Below are 17,865 nucleotides of genomic sequence, written 5' to 3'. Positions count from 1 at the left end.
CCACATCTGCCTGCACCTGCAGCTGTATCCACCCCCTCCTCTTCCTCTCCTTCTGAATGCTGGAGATAAATGCCCGTCCCTTCACATGGGCTCTGGGTTACATCCCACCTGTCTTCGCAGTAACCTTAAGCAACTAAATATGCTTTCCCTTCCATCTCTAAATATGGAAACGTAGAGACGTTTAGATCTAGAGCTATATGCCTGGATCCTACACACCTCTTGCAGGTCTTCTCTGTCTCTACTCTTTGAGCCCAGCTTCTCAAAAAAGGTATCCATACTCAGTGTCTTCATATTCCTGCCTCCAATGCATTCATCTAGTGTTCAAAATTGGCTTCTGTCCCCACAACTCCACTGAAATTGCTCCTGCTTGAGGTGCCAATCTTGGTTGCTAAATCCAACCTCATGGCTGCTAAATCCATGCATTTTCCAACCAGATTTCTCCTTAGCACTGGGCATGACCCTTCATGCTTGATGTTATCATTTCCATACATTTTCAACTGGTCTCTCTCGTTACTCCTAGTCGAATGTCCATTCCCCACTCCCTGCTACCATTCATTCTCTCTCATGACTTCAGTCCATCCCAGATGACTCCCAACTTTATGCATGGCCCAGATCTCCCTTCGATCATCAGATCTATTGATTTAACTTCACCTGTATGTTACTCCAACCCTTAAATTCAGCATGTCAACAACTAAACCATGATCTTTCTTTCAAAATCTGCTCTTCCCACAATAGGTCTGGCTCAGGAACAAGGATGGTCATCCATATGGTTTCTGAAGCCAGAAATCCAAGCATTGTCCCCTTCTCTTCCTATCTCATTCTCCAAGTTCAATGCAGTCTACCTCCCTAAATACCTCTTACATCCATTCACTTCTCTCCATCTCTACTACTATGATACTATTCTAAGCCACCACCATCTTGTTCCTGGACCACTTGTAATAGCCTTCTAACAGATCCACTCTTGCCCCCTCAAATCACCTGCTCGTGTAGGATCTGAACACGATCTTTTAAAAACCCAACCATTATTATGTCCCTTCTCTGCTTAAGCTCTTCAGTGGCTCTGCACCACTACACTGGCCTCTGCCTCCACCTCCAGCCTCACTTCAACCCAGCCACACTGGCCTTCTGTTGCTCTCCCAAGAGGAAGGCTCCTGCCCTACCTCTGCTTTAGGTGCTCTCCCTTCCCCCTCTTGCTTTACCTTCACCTGGATCATGCCTATTCATCCTTCAGGTAAAGGACTTCCCTAAGAAAGTCCAGACTATACCAGGTCTCCCTTTTACATACTTCCACCATATGTGCACATTTTCTTAGGAATACTTATCACAGTTTTAATTAACAGTGGGATTACATATTTAGTATCTACCAGCTCCATTAGACCACAAGGTGCCTCGGAGCAGGGACCACATCTGTCCTATTCAAAGCTCTATTTCTCAGTGCCCACTACTGGCACAAAGCAGGTGCTCACATACCTGTTAAGTGAATGAATGCAACAAGTTTTACTGATCTTTCTCACTCTATTTCCATCTCTGAAAATTCAGGAGTTTAGAAGCAAAAAGTTGCTACAGTCTGTGAATCTGATAATAATTCTGTTCTGCCTGTTTTATTCTGCTGCCTACCACATAATTGACACATCCTTCCTGTTTAACAGCCATATCCTATAAGGGAAATACCTAAAAATCTGTTGTTTGCAGTTTACCCACTTAAAACAGATCTGCTAGCTAATTCCCAACTCACCTGCCAAAAGGAAAAGAAATAGAACAATAAAAAGATAGCCTAGTAGAGGAAAGGCATAGAAGTGTCAAGTGCTGACATCCCAGCCTTTTGCCTACTGTGTTCAAAGAACTTCTTCATTCACAAATTCATTACAGAAAGATAGGGTTCCCGTTCCAGAATTCTGCAGCTCTAACAATCTGGGAATGTCATTTCTAACAATGGATGTAGGGTAAGTAAAATCCAATTTAATAAAGGATTTCAGGTATCCGATGACTTTCTGGATCTTCATTTTGCCCTCGATTGTGCCAATAGGACTACAGGGTTAAATCCACAAAACTAAATAATTAGTAAAGGGTGGGCCAGGGTACTGATGAGGCAGACCTTATATGAGGTATACAAATCACCATGTATTATTTCAGTGGCAATGAATAAAACAACTCAAACATGAGGCAGCCCATCTTCTAAAGCCAGGGCATACAGAAAGGGCATGCTCAAGAGAGCAAAGCTATTTTTAAAAATAGAGAATATTTTCTTTCTCAAAGCTTCAGGTAAATGAGATCAGCTAGTGTTTCGCTCAGGGAACATAGAAACATCATTGATTTACTAAAATAACTCCATCCAGTACTTTGACAAACATCTCCAAGTTTCAAGAGAAACTGAAAGTTCAGGCAGTTTTTTAAGCCAAAGCCGGTCTTCAAACAACGGGAGGAAGTGAAACGTTGACGGGTTTAGTCATAAACACTGCTGCTGCTCCACCTTTCAATATATAAATTAGCAACCCGGGCTCTCTGCACAGCTGTGCCTCCTCCGCCATGCCTCGGTGGGAACCAACAAACTGTAAGTGACTCCTCTGTCTTTACTGCTACAGATCCCTTTCCAAGCTTTCCCTTCCCCTGCACTTTGCCAGAAACAGGCTGGGTGCCCCAGTTTGGCATTAACCACTTCCTAGCATGAAGCAGAGAACACTGCACTTCTATTTTTTTTTTTTTTTTTTTTTTTTTTTTTTTTTTTTTTTTTTTTTTTTGAGACCAAGTCTCACTCTGTCACCCAGGCTGGAGTGCAGTGGTACGATCTCAGCTCGCTGCAACCTCCGCCTCCCGGGTTCAAGCGATTCTTGTGAATCAGCCTCCTCAGTAGCTGGGACTACAGGTGTGCGCCACCATGCCTGGCTGATTTTTGTATTTTTAGTAGAGATGGGGTTTTACCATGTTGGCCAGGCTAGTCTCAAACCCCCGACCTCAAGTGATCCACTCACCTCGGCCTCCCAAAGTGCTGGGATTATAGGCCTGAGCCACCACGCCCAGCCTCTATTATTTTTAAAGCTCATCACCTCCCCTCCCAAGACAGCAAACTCCAGGTGGGTCCTTCACCCACGGTCCCTACTTCGCCCAAACAAACATATACCCAAAGCGGCCCTGCTCCAAAACCCATAAGATCCCTTCTTGCCTCCTTTGAGAATGCTGGCATGGTGGCAAAGGACTGGCCTGCCAGCAAAGGGACCAGCCAACACGAGAAGCCCCAACTTCCCTCTCTCAGAAGCTGTCCACAGACAACTCCCTAAAGCCCTGGTTCAAACTCCCTTCTACGTAGCTCCTCAAGTGCAAACAGGAGAGAAATGGAGGCCCCTTGCTGAGTCAGGCAGAATGCAGAGCCTGAAACCAGAGTAATCTTAGAAGTGGTGGGGGAGGCAGGGTTACACCAGAGGATGTCTTCCTGACTCGCTGTCTCTTGCTAAAATGAATTTCAATTAGATTAGCACTCTTTGTTTTCAAACACTGTCATTAAATATTTGAGTAATTCTTTCAACCAATAATTACTGAGTGCCTACCTTGTGGTAGGCACCAAGGATAAAAAGACATAAAGCTCTGCCTTCAAGCAGCTTATATTTCACTCAAAGGAGATTATACAGGAAAAATTAGTAAAACATATGGTATAGCTATGCTGATAAGTGCTATGGAGAAAAATGTAGTACAAAAAGAGAATAGAGAGCGCTTAATGCCTGGGGGTTATGGAGAGGCGTCGTGGGTTAGGTGGGTGGCATTTTGAAATAGCTTGGTGAGATGTAATTATGAAGTGAGGTTGAAAAAGATCTAAGGCCGGGCGCGGTGGCTCAAGCCTGTAATCCCAGCACTTTGGGAGGCCGAGACGGGCGGATCACGAGGTCAGAAGATCGAGACCATCCTGGCTAACACGGTGAAACCCCGTCTCTACTAAAAAATACAAAAAACTAGCTGAGCGAGGGCGAGGTGGCGGGCGCCTGTAGTCCCAGCTACTCAGGAGGCTGAGGCAGGAGAATGGCATAAACCCAGGAGGCGGAGCTTGCAGTGAGCTGAGATCCGGCCACTGCACTCCAGCCTGGGTGACAGAGCGAGACTCCGTCTCAAAAAAAAAAAAAAAAAAAAAAAGATCTAAAGGCTGTAAGGGAATGAACCATATGGCTATCTGGGATAAGCATGGTCCAGCCAGAGGGAATAGCAAATGCAAAGGCCCTGAGGCAAGAATATGCCTGTAGCAACTGAAAAAAAAAAGAAGCCTTGGCTTGAAGGGAGTAAGCGCAGGGGAGGTCAGAGGGGTGGTAAGGTGGGGATGAGGGGAGCCGGGAGGTCTATGAGGCTTTATAGGCTGTTGACTACACTTTGTTCTGACTGATAATTGCCCTGAAGGCCAATCTCTGACTGCCATGTTGCAAGCAGACTGAAAAGTAGGTGACAGAAGGAGAGTGGAAGCAGGGAGCCCAGGCAGAGGCCAACGGCAATAGCTTGAGAGAGATGGTGATGGTTAAGCCACAGGGGTTAGGAGGAGTGCTGAGAGGTGGTCAGACTGGATATACACTGATGATGGAGCTCACTGGTTTTGCTGATGTAGTGAAATTGGAATATAAGAGAAAACTAGTTATTTTGCTAAAGGTAACAGTTTGGTTTACACCCATGAAATAATTACATAGCAATTCAATTTAAGTGACTCCTGGATTGGTCTAGGTACTGGGTTACCTAGGTAAAGTTAAAAAAAAAAAAAAAAAAAAAAAAAAACTTTTTATGGAAGCAATGCAACTTGAGAGGAAAGAGCTGGTTCCAGAATTTTCCAAGTGTTATTCTGAAAATTATCAAATTATGTTTGTCCTCACTAGGGGAAAAAATGATCTTCTGGAGTTGTGCTTTCCTGCTCAACCACCACCTTCATGCTTTAATTTCAAATGTATATTGTAAATATAATACCTATAATATATAACCTGAGATTCTATTTAAATTCTAAAAAGCAACTTTGGGGAAAGGAGGAAAAGGGACAATGGGAATGGGAATATCCTTTCTCCTTTTCTCCATTCTCCTAGAATAGTGTTCTCTCACAGAACTTTCTGGAAATGTTCTGTAGCTGCACATTTGGATACAGGAGCCACCAGCCACGATGTCGTTACTAAGCACTTGAAGTGTGACTAGTGTGAGTAACTAAATTTTTTATTTAATTTAAATTAATATAGCAATTATGGCTAGTGGCTATCATATGGACCACACAGCTCTAGAAGAAGAAAAAATTACTATACAGTAAAAATTCATGAATCATACACTATACTTTCCTCTTAAAATTGAATTATAAAGTAAGTACAAAATAGATTGGCAAATCAGAAAGCACATGTTCTTGTTTTTTATTATGCCCTAGAGTTATCACCTAATTCTCCTATTCCTACATATATTCTTTGAAAAGAAATAGTAGCTGGCTTGGTCTTAACAGTTTTTAAACACATTTTCTTGGTTTTTGAATGCAATTCCAATATCTTATAGGCCATCATTCTAACACTGTCATTCAAAATGGGATTTTCTTCCTTGATGCATGTTCAATGCTAACATTTTAAATGTCACATAAAAATAAAGATAGAAGAGTCTTATTATAACTGAACTGCCCTCCCGCTTAAGTTCAAAGCGCTCTCTGACATCAGGTATCTCTTTTTTTTTCTCCCAAGATCACCATGAATGAAAGGGCTGGTATTAGTTTAACCATTTTTCAGTTGAGGAAATCAAGGCAGAAAAAGATTAATGACAGTCGATTTCACAGTGTAAATCTATAGCTTAGAAAAGAAGAAGAGAAATTAGGAAGGCATAAAAAGGGAAATTAATTGAAAATGAAAAAAAAAAAAAACTACACGCAAATCCTTGGTTGTCAAATTCATTAGGCTGAGAGCTAGGTCTGAGAAATGCGGATTGATGAATAGAGTTGGTGGCATTGTCTGTCCTTCCGGCTGTCCGTCTCAGACCTTCCACATGTCCCAACAATGTCCCTGAGGTCTGGCAAGTTGCTGGCTACACAATTGGAAGGTGAAGAGGATAAGGCGGTTTAGTTGGGATCGATTAGCGAGATGGTTGTCAGTATAATGGGGTTCATTTATTCATCAGCAAACCCTACCAGATTCAAATGACAGGGCAACATTTGTGAATAATCTCCTAACCCGACAGCTGGAGAATGAGCTTCCATTAATCTTGCTTTGAAACACTCAGGCTAACCCTAGTTATATCACTGAATTGCATGACTCAAAAGATTAATAAGGCAATTCAATGAGTTTAGAGTTGATCCTTGAATTCATCAAACTCCTTCTTTGAGAATGAAGAAACTGAGTCCCAGGAAGACTGTGACACTTGCTTAAGAACAAAATTTTCTTCACTTTACAAGCAAGCGAGCTTGAGTTCCTGTCTTGTATAAGCAAACATAGGAGCTGACTATCCTTGCTTTTTACTCCAATATATATACACACATAATGTCATATACACATTTTATATATGTATATCTATATGCACATACATTTTGTGTGTGTATGTATATATACATACACATTGTGTGTGTGTGTGTGTGTGTGTGTGTGTGTGTGTGTGTATATATATAAAAAACCTTTCTTCCGGAGGGGGATATTAAAATTAGCAATTTCATCCCTGAACAACATTATTAATTAAGAGCTGAGACATAACAATGTTACAAAAGCAAAGGTGAAACAAATGTAAACCGTCAAAATAATTCAAAACTGTATAAATGTTATTAGAGCCTGTGAAATAAGCATAAATGTACTAAATATGTTGCATATGGAGATAAAAGTACCATACAATATTTAGGAAAACCCTAAAACTAGAACTATATCATAAATCTAAACTAAGTATGTTAGCTATTTAATAATAAAAAAAATTCTTTTGCTTCTTGGAATTTAGAAAGATTTCTTAGGGATGGCTTGGTTAGCCTGGTCCTCTCAATGAGTCCAGGCAAGTCTGAGCTGATGGTACCTCTCAGTGAGAGGAGACATTCAAACAATAGACAGAGGCTTTATATATGTTTCATGATGACACTGAAGATTCTAGGGATGATTGGTTTTTGAAGTGCTAACGTAGAGAAAGGCAGACTTTCCTCCGCTATCGGTTACCTTCCTTAAGAAGGTTGCCAGCTGTGTGACATCATTTGGGTAATCATTCTGATGGCCACTATTAGAGAAAAACCCATTTCCTTCTAAAATGACTTTGTTTTAGTTCCCCAAGTTAGAAGTTTTTAAAGGAGCTTTGGGATATGAATGCAAAAAATTCCCAGTCTTAATTCTGAACTTTTTTTGGCCAATACCATTAAGCACAGCTGGTGGGGGGATGGATATAATCTGTTTATTTCTCATCTATAGAGCATTTTACAATAAAAGGTGATTAGTAAAAATTCCATCATTATGCTTAAAAAGTCCCTCTGATTCCCTGGGAAACTCATGGAAGGAAGACTGATTCTAATTCTTCCAAATCATGCAGGAAGGAAAAGCATCCAGGAAGATGCACATTCATCTAAAGCACAGAAGATAAAGCAGTCAGAATGGGCACAGGGAGAACCAGGAGCTGGGTGTGGACTTTTCTTTATAGGCCTTATCCCTTTTCCCTGAAAATGCCAAGTGGGTGCACCACAGATTGTGCTAGGTTAGCATGATTTACATGGAGATTTTAAGGTAAAGATAGAGAACTAAAGACAGAGAGGAATTGAGGCTAAGGACAGAAATGGAAGCTGCACAGATGTACTGCATGGATTCTGCAAGTCAGACAATACCTACAGATGTAATTGTAAGGTGGATGGTACAGCGCTTCTCAAGACAGACACGCCTGGGCCAGCTCCACCATTTACCAGCTGTGTGATTTGGAGCGAATTAACAGATCCCCTACACCTCACCCTTGGCTGTAAAAACACATAATGTAGTATCTACCTCCTATAAGTGTCATGAAGATTAAACAAGAGGATGTATATAAAAACTTTTCAGCACACAGCCTAGCTAACAACAGCTTAAAAGATACTAGTTATCTAATGAGAATTAAAATAACAGTCACAGTTCAAACAGTAATAACAGCTCTCTGAAAGGCTGAGCTAAATATTTTTTAATTCCCTTAACATATCAGTAAAGCAACTGAAATTGGAAATAAAATTTCCTCCAGGCATAATTGGATTTACACGTTCTCTAGCGATTACATGAAGGCCCCACACAGAACAGGTTCTATCCAAATCATCCTTCCACATTCATTAGCGTCATTTTTGAATTCAATAAGTTAAACAAAACTTATATTTTTCACTTCTGAGAATGCCTTAAGGCTTAGTTTGATATCTGGTTTCAATGCCTCTGATATTTTTGCCAAACTTGACCAATTTGCAACCATTCCCTGAAATCTGCCTCATATCCAGTCACCAAACATACAACCATCCACAACAGACTTAGAACATTCGGGTCTCCTATTAGCTTCCCCAGTCAAAGAGACCATGGCTGTTGAGAGTCTTCTCTAATGCAAGGGTTGCATCCTCACCTGGGCAGGTAGACAACCACATTCTGGCAGAGCCAGACAATGGGAAGTCCAGAATCCTGAGCAGAAACACTTGGAATGACTGTCATAGTAGCTGTGCAGCCCCTACCATCTGTATTACACCTGCAAAACCACGGGCCTAAGGCCTTTTTCTAGCCACAAAAGGCTGTGCATCCTGAATCGCTTCGCCTTCTTTCCACACACAAGTTCCTAATAGCTCTTCCTTTTCTGAACCATCTGTGAGTGGGGAAGAAAAGGGGGAAGTTTTTGAAATCTGTTGTAAACCAGAAGTGGCAAGGCACTTACCTTATCACATTTAACCCCGTGAGGAAGGTACCATGATTCTCTTGTTATAGATGAGGAAACCAAGACTCAGAGAGGTTTATAATAATTTAACTTGTCCCAACAACATTGATAAGAGTTAGAATTTGAACCCTCAATTATCAGCTTCAAAAGCCACATTCCCTGCAGCACCCCGTGGGGTAAGCCTCTCCCTGCTAATGCTTCTCATCAATACCACAGACCAGTTCTTAGGGCTCATATCCTCAGTTACATTATTTACTCATAAAAGTCTTCTCATGGGGAGCAATAATTTGCATGATTCTGGAAGGGCTTGTTCATGTCACACTTGACGCAGCACAGTGTCTGGTATAAAGAAGACAGTTGTCTGATCTAAATCTTCTATTCCCATAGCCAGAATATAGCCAGCCTCTGTCCTCTGCATATGATTATCACATAAACAGGACTTGCTAACACCAAGCTTTGGAAAACAAGCTTCTTCCCACCCACTGACAGGCTAGTTGGTAATTAAAACCCACATTGATTTGTCACCATAAGCACTTTACACAAGAAACTGATTAACTAGAATCAAGAACACTCATGACACACCTGTATGTGAGACCTTTGGGGGAGAAGAGAAATATCCATTACTTTAATATACTTGCTGATTTCTCTATTTGTGAGTTTTCATCACTGATGATGTTCCTTTGCCACTGGTCATCAAAAAGGCTTATCATAGTAGTGAATTCTGAATACAAACAAATGAATTATCCCTAGTTGAGAGCTCTTGGTGGAAGAGGTCCTAGTCATGACATCACTGGGTCTTACTACAGGATGTACAAAATTCCACCCGTATCAGAAAAATATAAACTTACCTTGTTCATTAATTTTTAAATAGTTCTTCACCCAGTTATTTCTCTTTTGCAGTAACCCAACATTCAGAGATACGGCCCCTTTTCTAATTCTCTTTTTTTTTTTTTTTTTTTTTTTTTGAGACGGAGTCTCGCTCTGTCGCCCAGGCTGGAGTGCAGTGGCCGGATCTCAGCTCACTGCAAGCTCAGCCTCCCGGGTTTACACCATTCTCCTGCCTCAGCCTCCGGAGTAGCTGGGACTACAGGAACCCACCACCTCGCCCGGCTAGTTTTTTGTATTTTTTAGAAGAGACGGGGTTTCACCGTGTTAGCCAGGATGGTCTCGATCTCCTGACCTCGTGATCTGCCCATTTCGGCCTCCCAAAGTGCTGGGACTACAGGCTTCAGCCACCGCACCCGGCCCACTTTTCTAATTCTTTAGAAATTGTAATCTTTTCCCCTCTAATATTCTTAAATCCTCCAAATTTGCATTAAATAACATCAATATTAAGTGATAATCCAGAAAAGATGTCAGTATCTCCTCACTGCATGCACATGCACACACAAACACAGAAAGCATGTGCTATTTGAATAAAAATAAACCTAACTGTATTTTAAATCTATGTATATGTTAAAAAGTTTATTTGCCCAATTTTAGATGTCTAAAATTAAGATTTCACATTTCATGGATTCTCTGAGAAAACTAAGCTGAGTGATGGAATGCCTAGGAGTCCATTAGTGGAAAAGAGATGATGTCCCAAGGAAGAAACTATACTAGAGTTAATCCAGACACCACCATCCTCTATCCAGATAACAGCACTTCTCTAAGCAGCCCTGTGAATACCATGCTACTCACTCGACTGAAAATCCTAATGTGTCAAATAATGGCCTCTTCACAGGCACTGTGATGGCAGATTCCTTAGACAACCAGTGGCAAAACTGCATGTAAAAATACCCTTTGTTTGGCAGCTATGGCCACAACTTTCATTGCTTACCCTCTACCTCTTCAGACTCCCTATCTGCCCCAGCCCATGCACCAGATGTCCCCATTCCTATTGACTGCTTGTCCTCCATGGTCTACTTGCTGCCATTTACCAAAATCATCAAGATTTTTATTCTGACCACCTGTTTGAAGATGCCCTCTTGAAATGGGATTTGGACCACAATCAGCCCAACAGCCTGCGAGGCCCCCTTGGTAGACACCAGCATGTCACCATGTATTAGGGTTTAAGAGGGACTTGCTTTTGTGGAGTTGGGGAAATATAGGGTTTTTTGGGAAAAGAAGTTCAAATGACTGAGCTAGAAAGAACTTTAAGAAGGTTTAATTCTTTGTGGCACTTAGCTGTAAATATGCCTGCAAACCCTTTTCTGGAGTGTTAGCCTGAGGGCAGGACAATGTCTTACTCATCTTCATCTTGGTATCACCCTTCAACAAGTGTTTGCTGAATGGCAACCTCCTCCATGATGCTGCTCTCATGAGCTAGGTTGTACATGAAAATTGTTAATCAGCTGGGGACACAATGGCTTAAAATAAGTGGCCCCGTGTGTTACAGAAGACACTGGACTGGCAATCAGAAGACAAGTTCTCATCCCCACTCTGCCATTAAATAGCCATTTAGTGTTGGCTGAGCCCCTTGTCCTTTCTGAGCCCATTTCCACATCTCTGCACAGAGTGAAAAATGCCCTCTCTGAGGACGCTGTGGCTCCATTATTATTCTGTGGCAGTTTTAGAAGCAGAAAAGTGTACTTTTCTACTGACAGAAAAGGTTAATACAAAAAAATAAACGAAGTTACCACGAGTTAGTGAAACTACCTTAAGATTAAAACATGGCCGGGCATGGTGGCTCACCCCTGTAATCCCAGCACTTTGGGAGGTCGAGGTGGGCAGATCACTTGAGATCAGGAGTTTGAGACCAGCCTAGCCAACATGGTGAAACCCCGTCTTTACTAAAAATACAAAAATTAGCTGGGCATGGTGGTGGGTGCCTGTAATCCCAGCTACTTGGGAGGCTGAGACAGGAGAATCGCTTGAACCTGGGAGGCAGAGGTTGCAGTGAGCCAAGATCATGCCATTGCACTCCAGCCTGGGTGACAAGAGCAAAACTCCATCTCAAAAAAAAAAAAAAAAAAAAAAAAAAATACAAACGGAAAAAAAAAAAAGATTAAAACATGATTATTTATTTTCCCAGGATGGTTTTGCTTCTGGTGAAGATCTCTTTCAGCTCTGTAATTCTGTGAGCCAGTGAGAAATTTTGAAAGCAATGTTATAATTCTACTATTAAATTTAGATGTATTTATAACGTTGTGGCTTATAAAATGAAGTAGACAGTCTTTTAAAAAATGCAGAATAATTTTAAATTTTCCTGGAAAGAAATGGGGCAAGCCCTCCAGGCAGTGCTATCAAAATAAACCTGCTCAGCTTTTTCACAGGGAGTCCGCATGCCCTGAAGGGGATGAATCTCATATAAGGAAAAGGTTGAGTGCCACCCTGCAGTGGCAGTAGAGAAATAACCACAGGGCAGAAAAGACTGGGAGGAGGGCAAGGCATAGAAACTATATGCAGGATCTATGACATATGGAAGTCACAAGGACCCCCATGATCCTAGGAGCCATCCAAGTGGACAAGTCAACACACAACAGCATGAACAACAGACTTCATTCCCCAGCAGGAAACCACCTTTCCACTTGCTTATGTCTTACCTCAATAGGAAGACAAATGCAATATTCTCATTTCCTCCATCCTCTATGTAAAACTATCATTTATAACAGCAACTTTCGAGGAATGCTAAGAGTGACTTGCAAATGCATAGGCAGGTCACTGATTCAAAAAGCGAACAATACTATATGAGCAATCATTAAAGAAGGTCCCAAAATGTAACTTATGTATAACAAAAAGACTTTTAAAAATTAATGTTATTTTTTAAATTTTGTAACAAGAAAAGTTAGTGAAAACAAAACTGTCATTATCTCTATTTCTGCCAGAAGATGCAGAAATAGAAATTGTTCAGTTAACAATCTTATTCACAGAGATATTGATCAAGGAATGGCCACAAAGAGAGTCAATTAAAAATAGTTTCTTTTAACTTGAATTTTTAATTTAAAAAGATTTGCATAGTCCAAAGAAAATAATGCTGCTACTGGAGCAAGATGTTTCTAAATTTTCAGCGGTGTCAACCATTTATAACAGAAGATGCCTTATTTACTCTGTCACTCAACCAATGTTGACTAATGATGTCACAGCAGTGACTTATTTCTATATGTTGTACATCCTCTCCAGGATGTTTCTCCTTGCACCACCGTCCCAACAATGCATATTCTTACAGCACATGGGCTTGGGGACAGCAATGCACAGAAATACACCCATGCTTACATGGCTTAGAATGATGTAAGCCAATTCAGCGAGCTTCTAGTCCCCAGTAGGGTTTTAATTTTCATTTTTTTCGTGATGTGCTGCTAAATTTAGACAAAATCACGGAGAGAAATAAAGGGAAAAAACTTGAAGGGACAATATTTTTTAAAGTGCCTTGTGAAATGTAATTAGATACACCTTACCATAAATAGTCTAAGAGTTACCATTAATTGGAATATATTTTAAGGTTTCCTGGGTGTATTTCTTCCAAATTATTTTTCTCTGCTAAGGCAAAAGGAAATAAGTAACGTATTTACTTATGAACAGTGAGACATTTCCAAATAGGTAGTACTCATGTGCTGGAATAATTAATCTTCTCACAGAAACCCCAAAATAGTAACTGTTAATGTATAAACATTTAAGTAAAATTAGATAGGTAACTCTCCTTTACTGAAACCCTTCATTTCTAACACTTTCTGTAAGGTTATTTATATTAAAACATCAATCCAACAACTCATAGTGGCTCTGTCCATTAGACTGGCTTGAGAGGAGAGACCCTGACTTAACCACCCGCACAAACCCAGCACTTGGTACAACTGCCACAGGGTAGTCATTAAGCCAACCTGAATCACAAAGAGCTGCAGTGGTTATTCTTCCTATTCCTAAATGGTGTCTTACTTCTTTTTTCACTAATTTTACAGATTAAAAGCAAACAAACAAACAAGGCTTACTCAGGTGATTACCAGATTTCTGACTTAGCCCCTCACAAACTGTGTAATATTGGGTAGATGATTTAAGCTCTCTGTGCATCAGTTTCCTCTTCTGTAAAACAGGAATTAATTTTAGCACTTTAGCACTTGTCTTCTAGTGTTGTTAGAAGACTGAATGAGTTAATAGCGTGCTGCTTTGTGCTGGCTACTGTGTCATCGTCATAACCATCATTATCACGGCCAAGAAGATGAACAAAATCATAGTGGGAAGGCCTCCATTTCCCAGGGAAAATAACTACCATGCATCTTTCTCTGTAAATACAAGTGTGTAAACACTGGCTAATGACAGAGGGATGGAGAGATATGTGATAAAGCAAGTAAAATGTAAATGGTAGAAAGTAAGTGGTGGTATGTGGGTGCTCACTGTAACACTCTTTCAGGTTTTCCATATGTTAGAAAAATTTCATAAGAAAATGGCGAAAGAATTGCATAAGGGAGAAATAGGTGAAAAAGAAAAGGGAACTTAGCATGGAAGATCAGCCACCCTACCTCCCCAAGAAAGTATTATTCATCAGTAACAATAGCAACAATAATCATGATCTTTTTTTTCTTTTTTCTTTAAGAGATGGGGTTTCACTGTGTTGCCCAGGCTGGAGTGCGTGGCACAATCACAGCTCACTGCAGCCTCCAACTCCTGGGTTCAAGCGATCTCCTGCCTCAGCCTCTCAAGTAGCTAGAACTACAGCTAATTAAAAAAATTTTTTAAATTAAAATGTAGAGCAGGCCTTGTTTTGTTGCCAAAATTGGTCTCAAACTCCTGGCTTCAAGTGATCATCCCACCTCAGCCTCCCAAAATGCTGGGATTACAGGCATGAGCCACCATGCCCAACGTAACAACCTAACTATGATTTTTTTTCTTTTCTTTTTTTTTTTGAGATGGAGTTGCACTCTTGTTGACCAGGCTGGAGTGCAATGTTGTGATCTCGGCTCACTGCAAACTCTGCCTCCCAGATTCAAGCAATTCTCCTACCTCAGCCTCCTGAGTAGCTGGGATTACAGGTGTGCATCACCATGCCTGGCTAATTTTGTATTTTTGGTAGAGACGGGGTTTCTCCATGTTGGTCAGGCTGGTCTCGAACTCCCGACCTCAGGTGATCTGCCCGCCTCGGCCTCCCAACATGCTGGGATTACAGGTGTGAGCCACCACGCCTGGTCTAACCATGACCTTTACAGAAATCTCACCTATCATTTTGTTTCTAAGTCTTACAACAATCCCATAAGGAAGCTACTCCAAGTATCATTGCCATTTCAGAAATTCAGAAACAAGAATAAAATGAAAGACCTACTGAGGATCATGCCATTCATAAGTTATTGTGGAGATCTGAACAGAGTTCTACTGCATCCTTCCCATTGCCAGAATAATTAAATCACTCATATCATGCCTCTCACCATGAAAGAAACCACTCTGTTCTTCATCATTGTGACCCTAGTGCCATAGTTAGTGACATATAACAGGCACACAAAGATTACTCAATGGATGGAATGAAGGGAGGGAAAAATGGAGGGAGGAAGATCAGGAACACTGTTGTTGTTTTTTCCCATCCACTAGACCTAAACTCTATCCAATCCTGTAATTATAAAGAGGGGTATTACTTTTATCAAAATGGTATAATAGTTTCTGATTATAAAAATAACACATTTATAATAGACAATAACATTTCCTCTTACCAAAGAAAACTAAATCAATATATTTCCTACACGTGGATAGTGGTAGCCATTTTTTGCCTCAAGAAAGACTTATTCAGATTTTCCAAATGTATCTAGTATGACATCCATTCACATGAAAGGCGAAATGTTCAGTTACACAGATCTGAGCCATCCCCTGGAGTCGGTCCAGGAAGAAGCAAGCAGGGTGGTGAGCAGTTTGCAAAACATGTCACATAAGGAAAAGCTGAAGGAACTAGGTCTGCTTATCCTATAGGAGAAAAGACGTAAGAATGACAGGAAAACAGACTTCAAATATTGGCAGGGCTGCATATGTCAGAGGGAATAAATATTTTCCTGTGAGCCAACTGGGAACAATGTATAGAAATTATAGGAAGAAAGATTTTTGCTTGATATAAAGAACATTCCAAGATCAATTTGAAGTTGTGGAAAGAAGTGAACTCTTTTATAAGGCAGGGCTCTCACCATGAAAAACCTTGTCAGGAGTATTACACATACGTACAAGGTTAAGCTAGGTACCTTCAAAAGTCCTGTCCAACTGCAATACCCTGAAATTCTAGATCCCATATATATGTCTATGGTTTGGGTATCATATATACCAGGGTAGCAATGTATGGCACAGGTAGCAAACTCCCACCATACCACATGTGATACACATGCACATACACACACACACGCATACACATGCACATGCACACAGACAAAAAAACAGCCTAAGATGAATCACAGATACTTGTAAAACTAAAATTATGTGGTAATAATTAATTTCTAACTCTGTCATTGAGTTTCTCACAGTTTGGAAGAAGAATGTGGCATGCCAGGGACAAATTTTTTAGTTCAAGTTGTAATACCCAAAACTGAAAGCCTGCATGACATAAAAGAATAAGTGCTAAACTAGTCCAAACACTTGGTTTGCACTGACTAGCCACATGACTTTGGACAATCCACCACGCCTCTATAGATGTCAGTGTCCAACAGAACTTGTACTGCTATGCTTACCACTAGCCATATGTGGTTTTTTGAGTCCTGGCAATATGGCTAGTGCGACAAAGGAATTTGTAATTTAAATATTGTTTTAATTATATCTCACTGTCATTAATTTATTAAATTCAAACAGCCTCATGTGGCTATGGCTATCACATTGAACAGTAACTACTGCTGACAAGGCCACTGAAGAAGAAAGTCAAATTCCAGACCAACCTCAACCCATCATCTTCTGCAAGATCTCAATACCATCTAGACAACTGCGACAAAAGAAAAAGATAAAAAATCTGAGGCTCAACCTCAGAAGGTCCTTAGGGCTCCTGTCAGCTATTGTCTAGCCCATTCATTATCACTCCCATAACCTAGGATAGACAGCCCAGTGCCCTTTTATCCTTTGACTGTCCAGGTTGGGATACACAGCCAAGTATAGCAGTGTACTTATCAACGTTCCCTGAAAAGATGACACGTATAAAACAATGTCCTATGGAAATTATCCCCATGCAGCCAGCTACCCTATTATAATGACATTAGTGGAATATTAGTGAAATATCTGTGAATAATTAGTGAACATTATTGAAAAATACTATTTCTTGTAGAGTACAAATAGCTACCTTTAAATTAGTTAACTATCTCTTATGAAGGAAACCATTCGATTTATTTTAGCTTTCAAATCAAATCACGTGACCAATTTTAAAAGTTATTTCACAAGCTTGAAAACACACAAATATTAAAAGCCAGAAAGTTCATACTAGATGCCCAAACCTCACCATTATGCAACACGTCCAAGTAACAAACCTGTACATGTACCCCTTGGACTTATAAAAATAAATAAATAAAAGCAAAAAAAAAAAAAAAAAAAAAAAAAAGGCAGAAAGTGGCTGGGCACAGTAGCTCACACCTGTAATCCCAGCATTTTGGGAGGCTAAGGCAGGTGGATCACTTGAGGTCAGGAGTTTGAGACCAGCCTGGCCAACATGGTGAAACCCCATCTCTACTAAAAATACAAAACTTAGCCAGGCTGATTACAGGTAGTGGTGTGCACGCCTATAATCCCAGCTACTGGAAAGGCTGAGGCAGGAGAATCGCTTGAACCCAGGAGGCAGAGGTGGCAATGAGCCGAGATCACACCTCTGCACTCCAGCCTGGGCTGACATACCGAGACTGTTAAAAAAATAAATAAAAAATTTTAAAAAGCCAAAAAGTGTGACTTTTTAAAGAGTTGCCTAGGTTGTTTTTAAAACATATATAAAAAATCTAGGCGGGGTGCAGTGTCTCACGCTTGTAATTCCACCACTTTGGGAGGCTGAGGTAGGCAGATTGCTTGAGCCCAAAAGTTGGACACCAGCCTGAGCAACATGGCAAATCCCCATCTCTACAAAAATATATAAAAATAGCCTGGCTTCTTGGCATGTGCCTGTAGTTGTAGCTACTTGGGAGGCTGAGGTGGGAGGATCACTTGAGCCCA

General features: G+C 40.7%; 2 protein-coding genes across 16 annotated transcripts in view; one reads left to right on the top strand and one right to left on the bottom strand.

Moving 5' to 3' along the window:
• LOC126952976 (cytidine monophosphate-N-acetylneuraminic acid hydroxylase) overlaps positions 1-17,865 on the top strand; it is a 352,378-nt gene that overhangs the window by 42,374 nt on the left and 292,139 nt on the right. Inside the window, exons 1-2 of one of the 5 annotated variants that reach the window (XM_050788210.1) lie at positions 1,961-2,551; positions 5,043-5,149. The exons of 3 other annotated variants lie outside the window; for them this stretch is intronic. The gene's annotated coding sequence lies outside the window, so the exon portion shown is untranslated. Of the gene's footprint in view, positions 1-1,960; positions 2,552-5,042; positions 5,150-17,865 lie in introns of those variants that run through there. One more of the 5 variants, XM_050788208.1, reaches the window with a different exon arrangement.
• CARMIL1 (capping protein regulator and myosin 1 linker 1) overlaps positions 1-17,865 on the bottom strand; it is a 343,419-nt gene that overhangs the window by 212,403 nt on the left and 113,151 nt on the right. The gene's annotated exons all lie outside the window — the stretch shown is intronic.

The sequence above is a fragment of the Macaca thibetana genome, chromosome 4 (genome assembly GCF_024542745.1).
Source record: "Macaca thibetana thibetana isolate TM-01 chromosome 4, ASM2454274v1, whole genome shotgun sequence".
In the NCBI taxonomy this organism is placed as follows: domain Eukaryota; kingdom Metazoa; phylum Chordata; class Mammalia; order Primates; family Cercopithecidae; genus Macaca; species Macaca thibetana.
The sequence above is the reverse complement of the archived record's forward strand: the minus strand, read 5'-3'. Positions and strand labels throughout refer to the sequence as shown.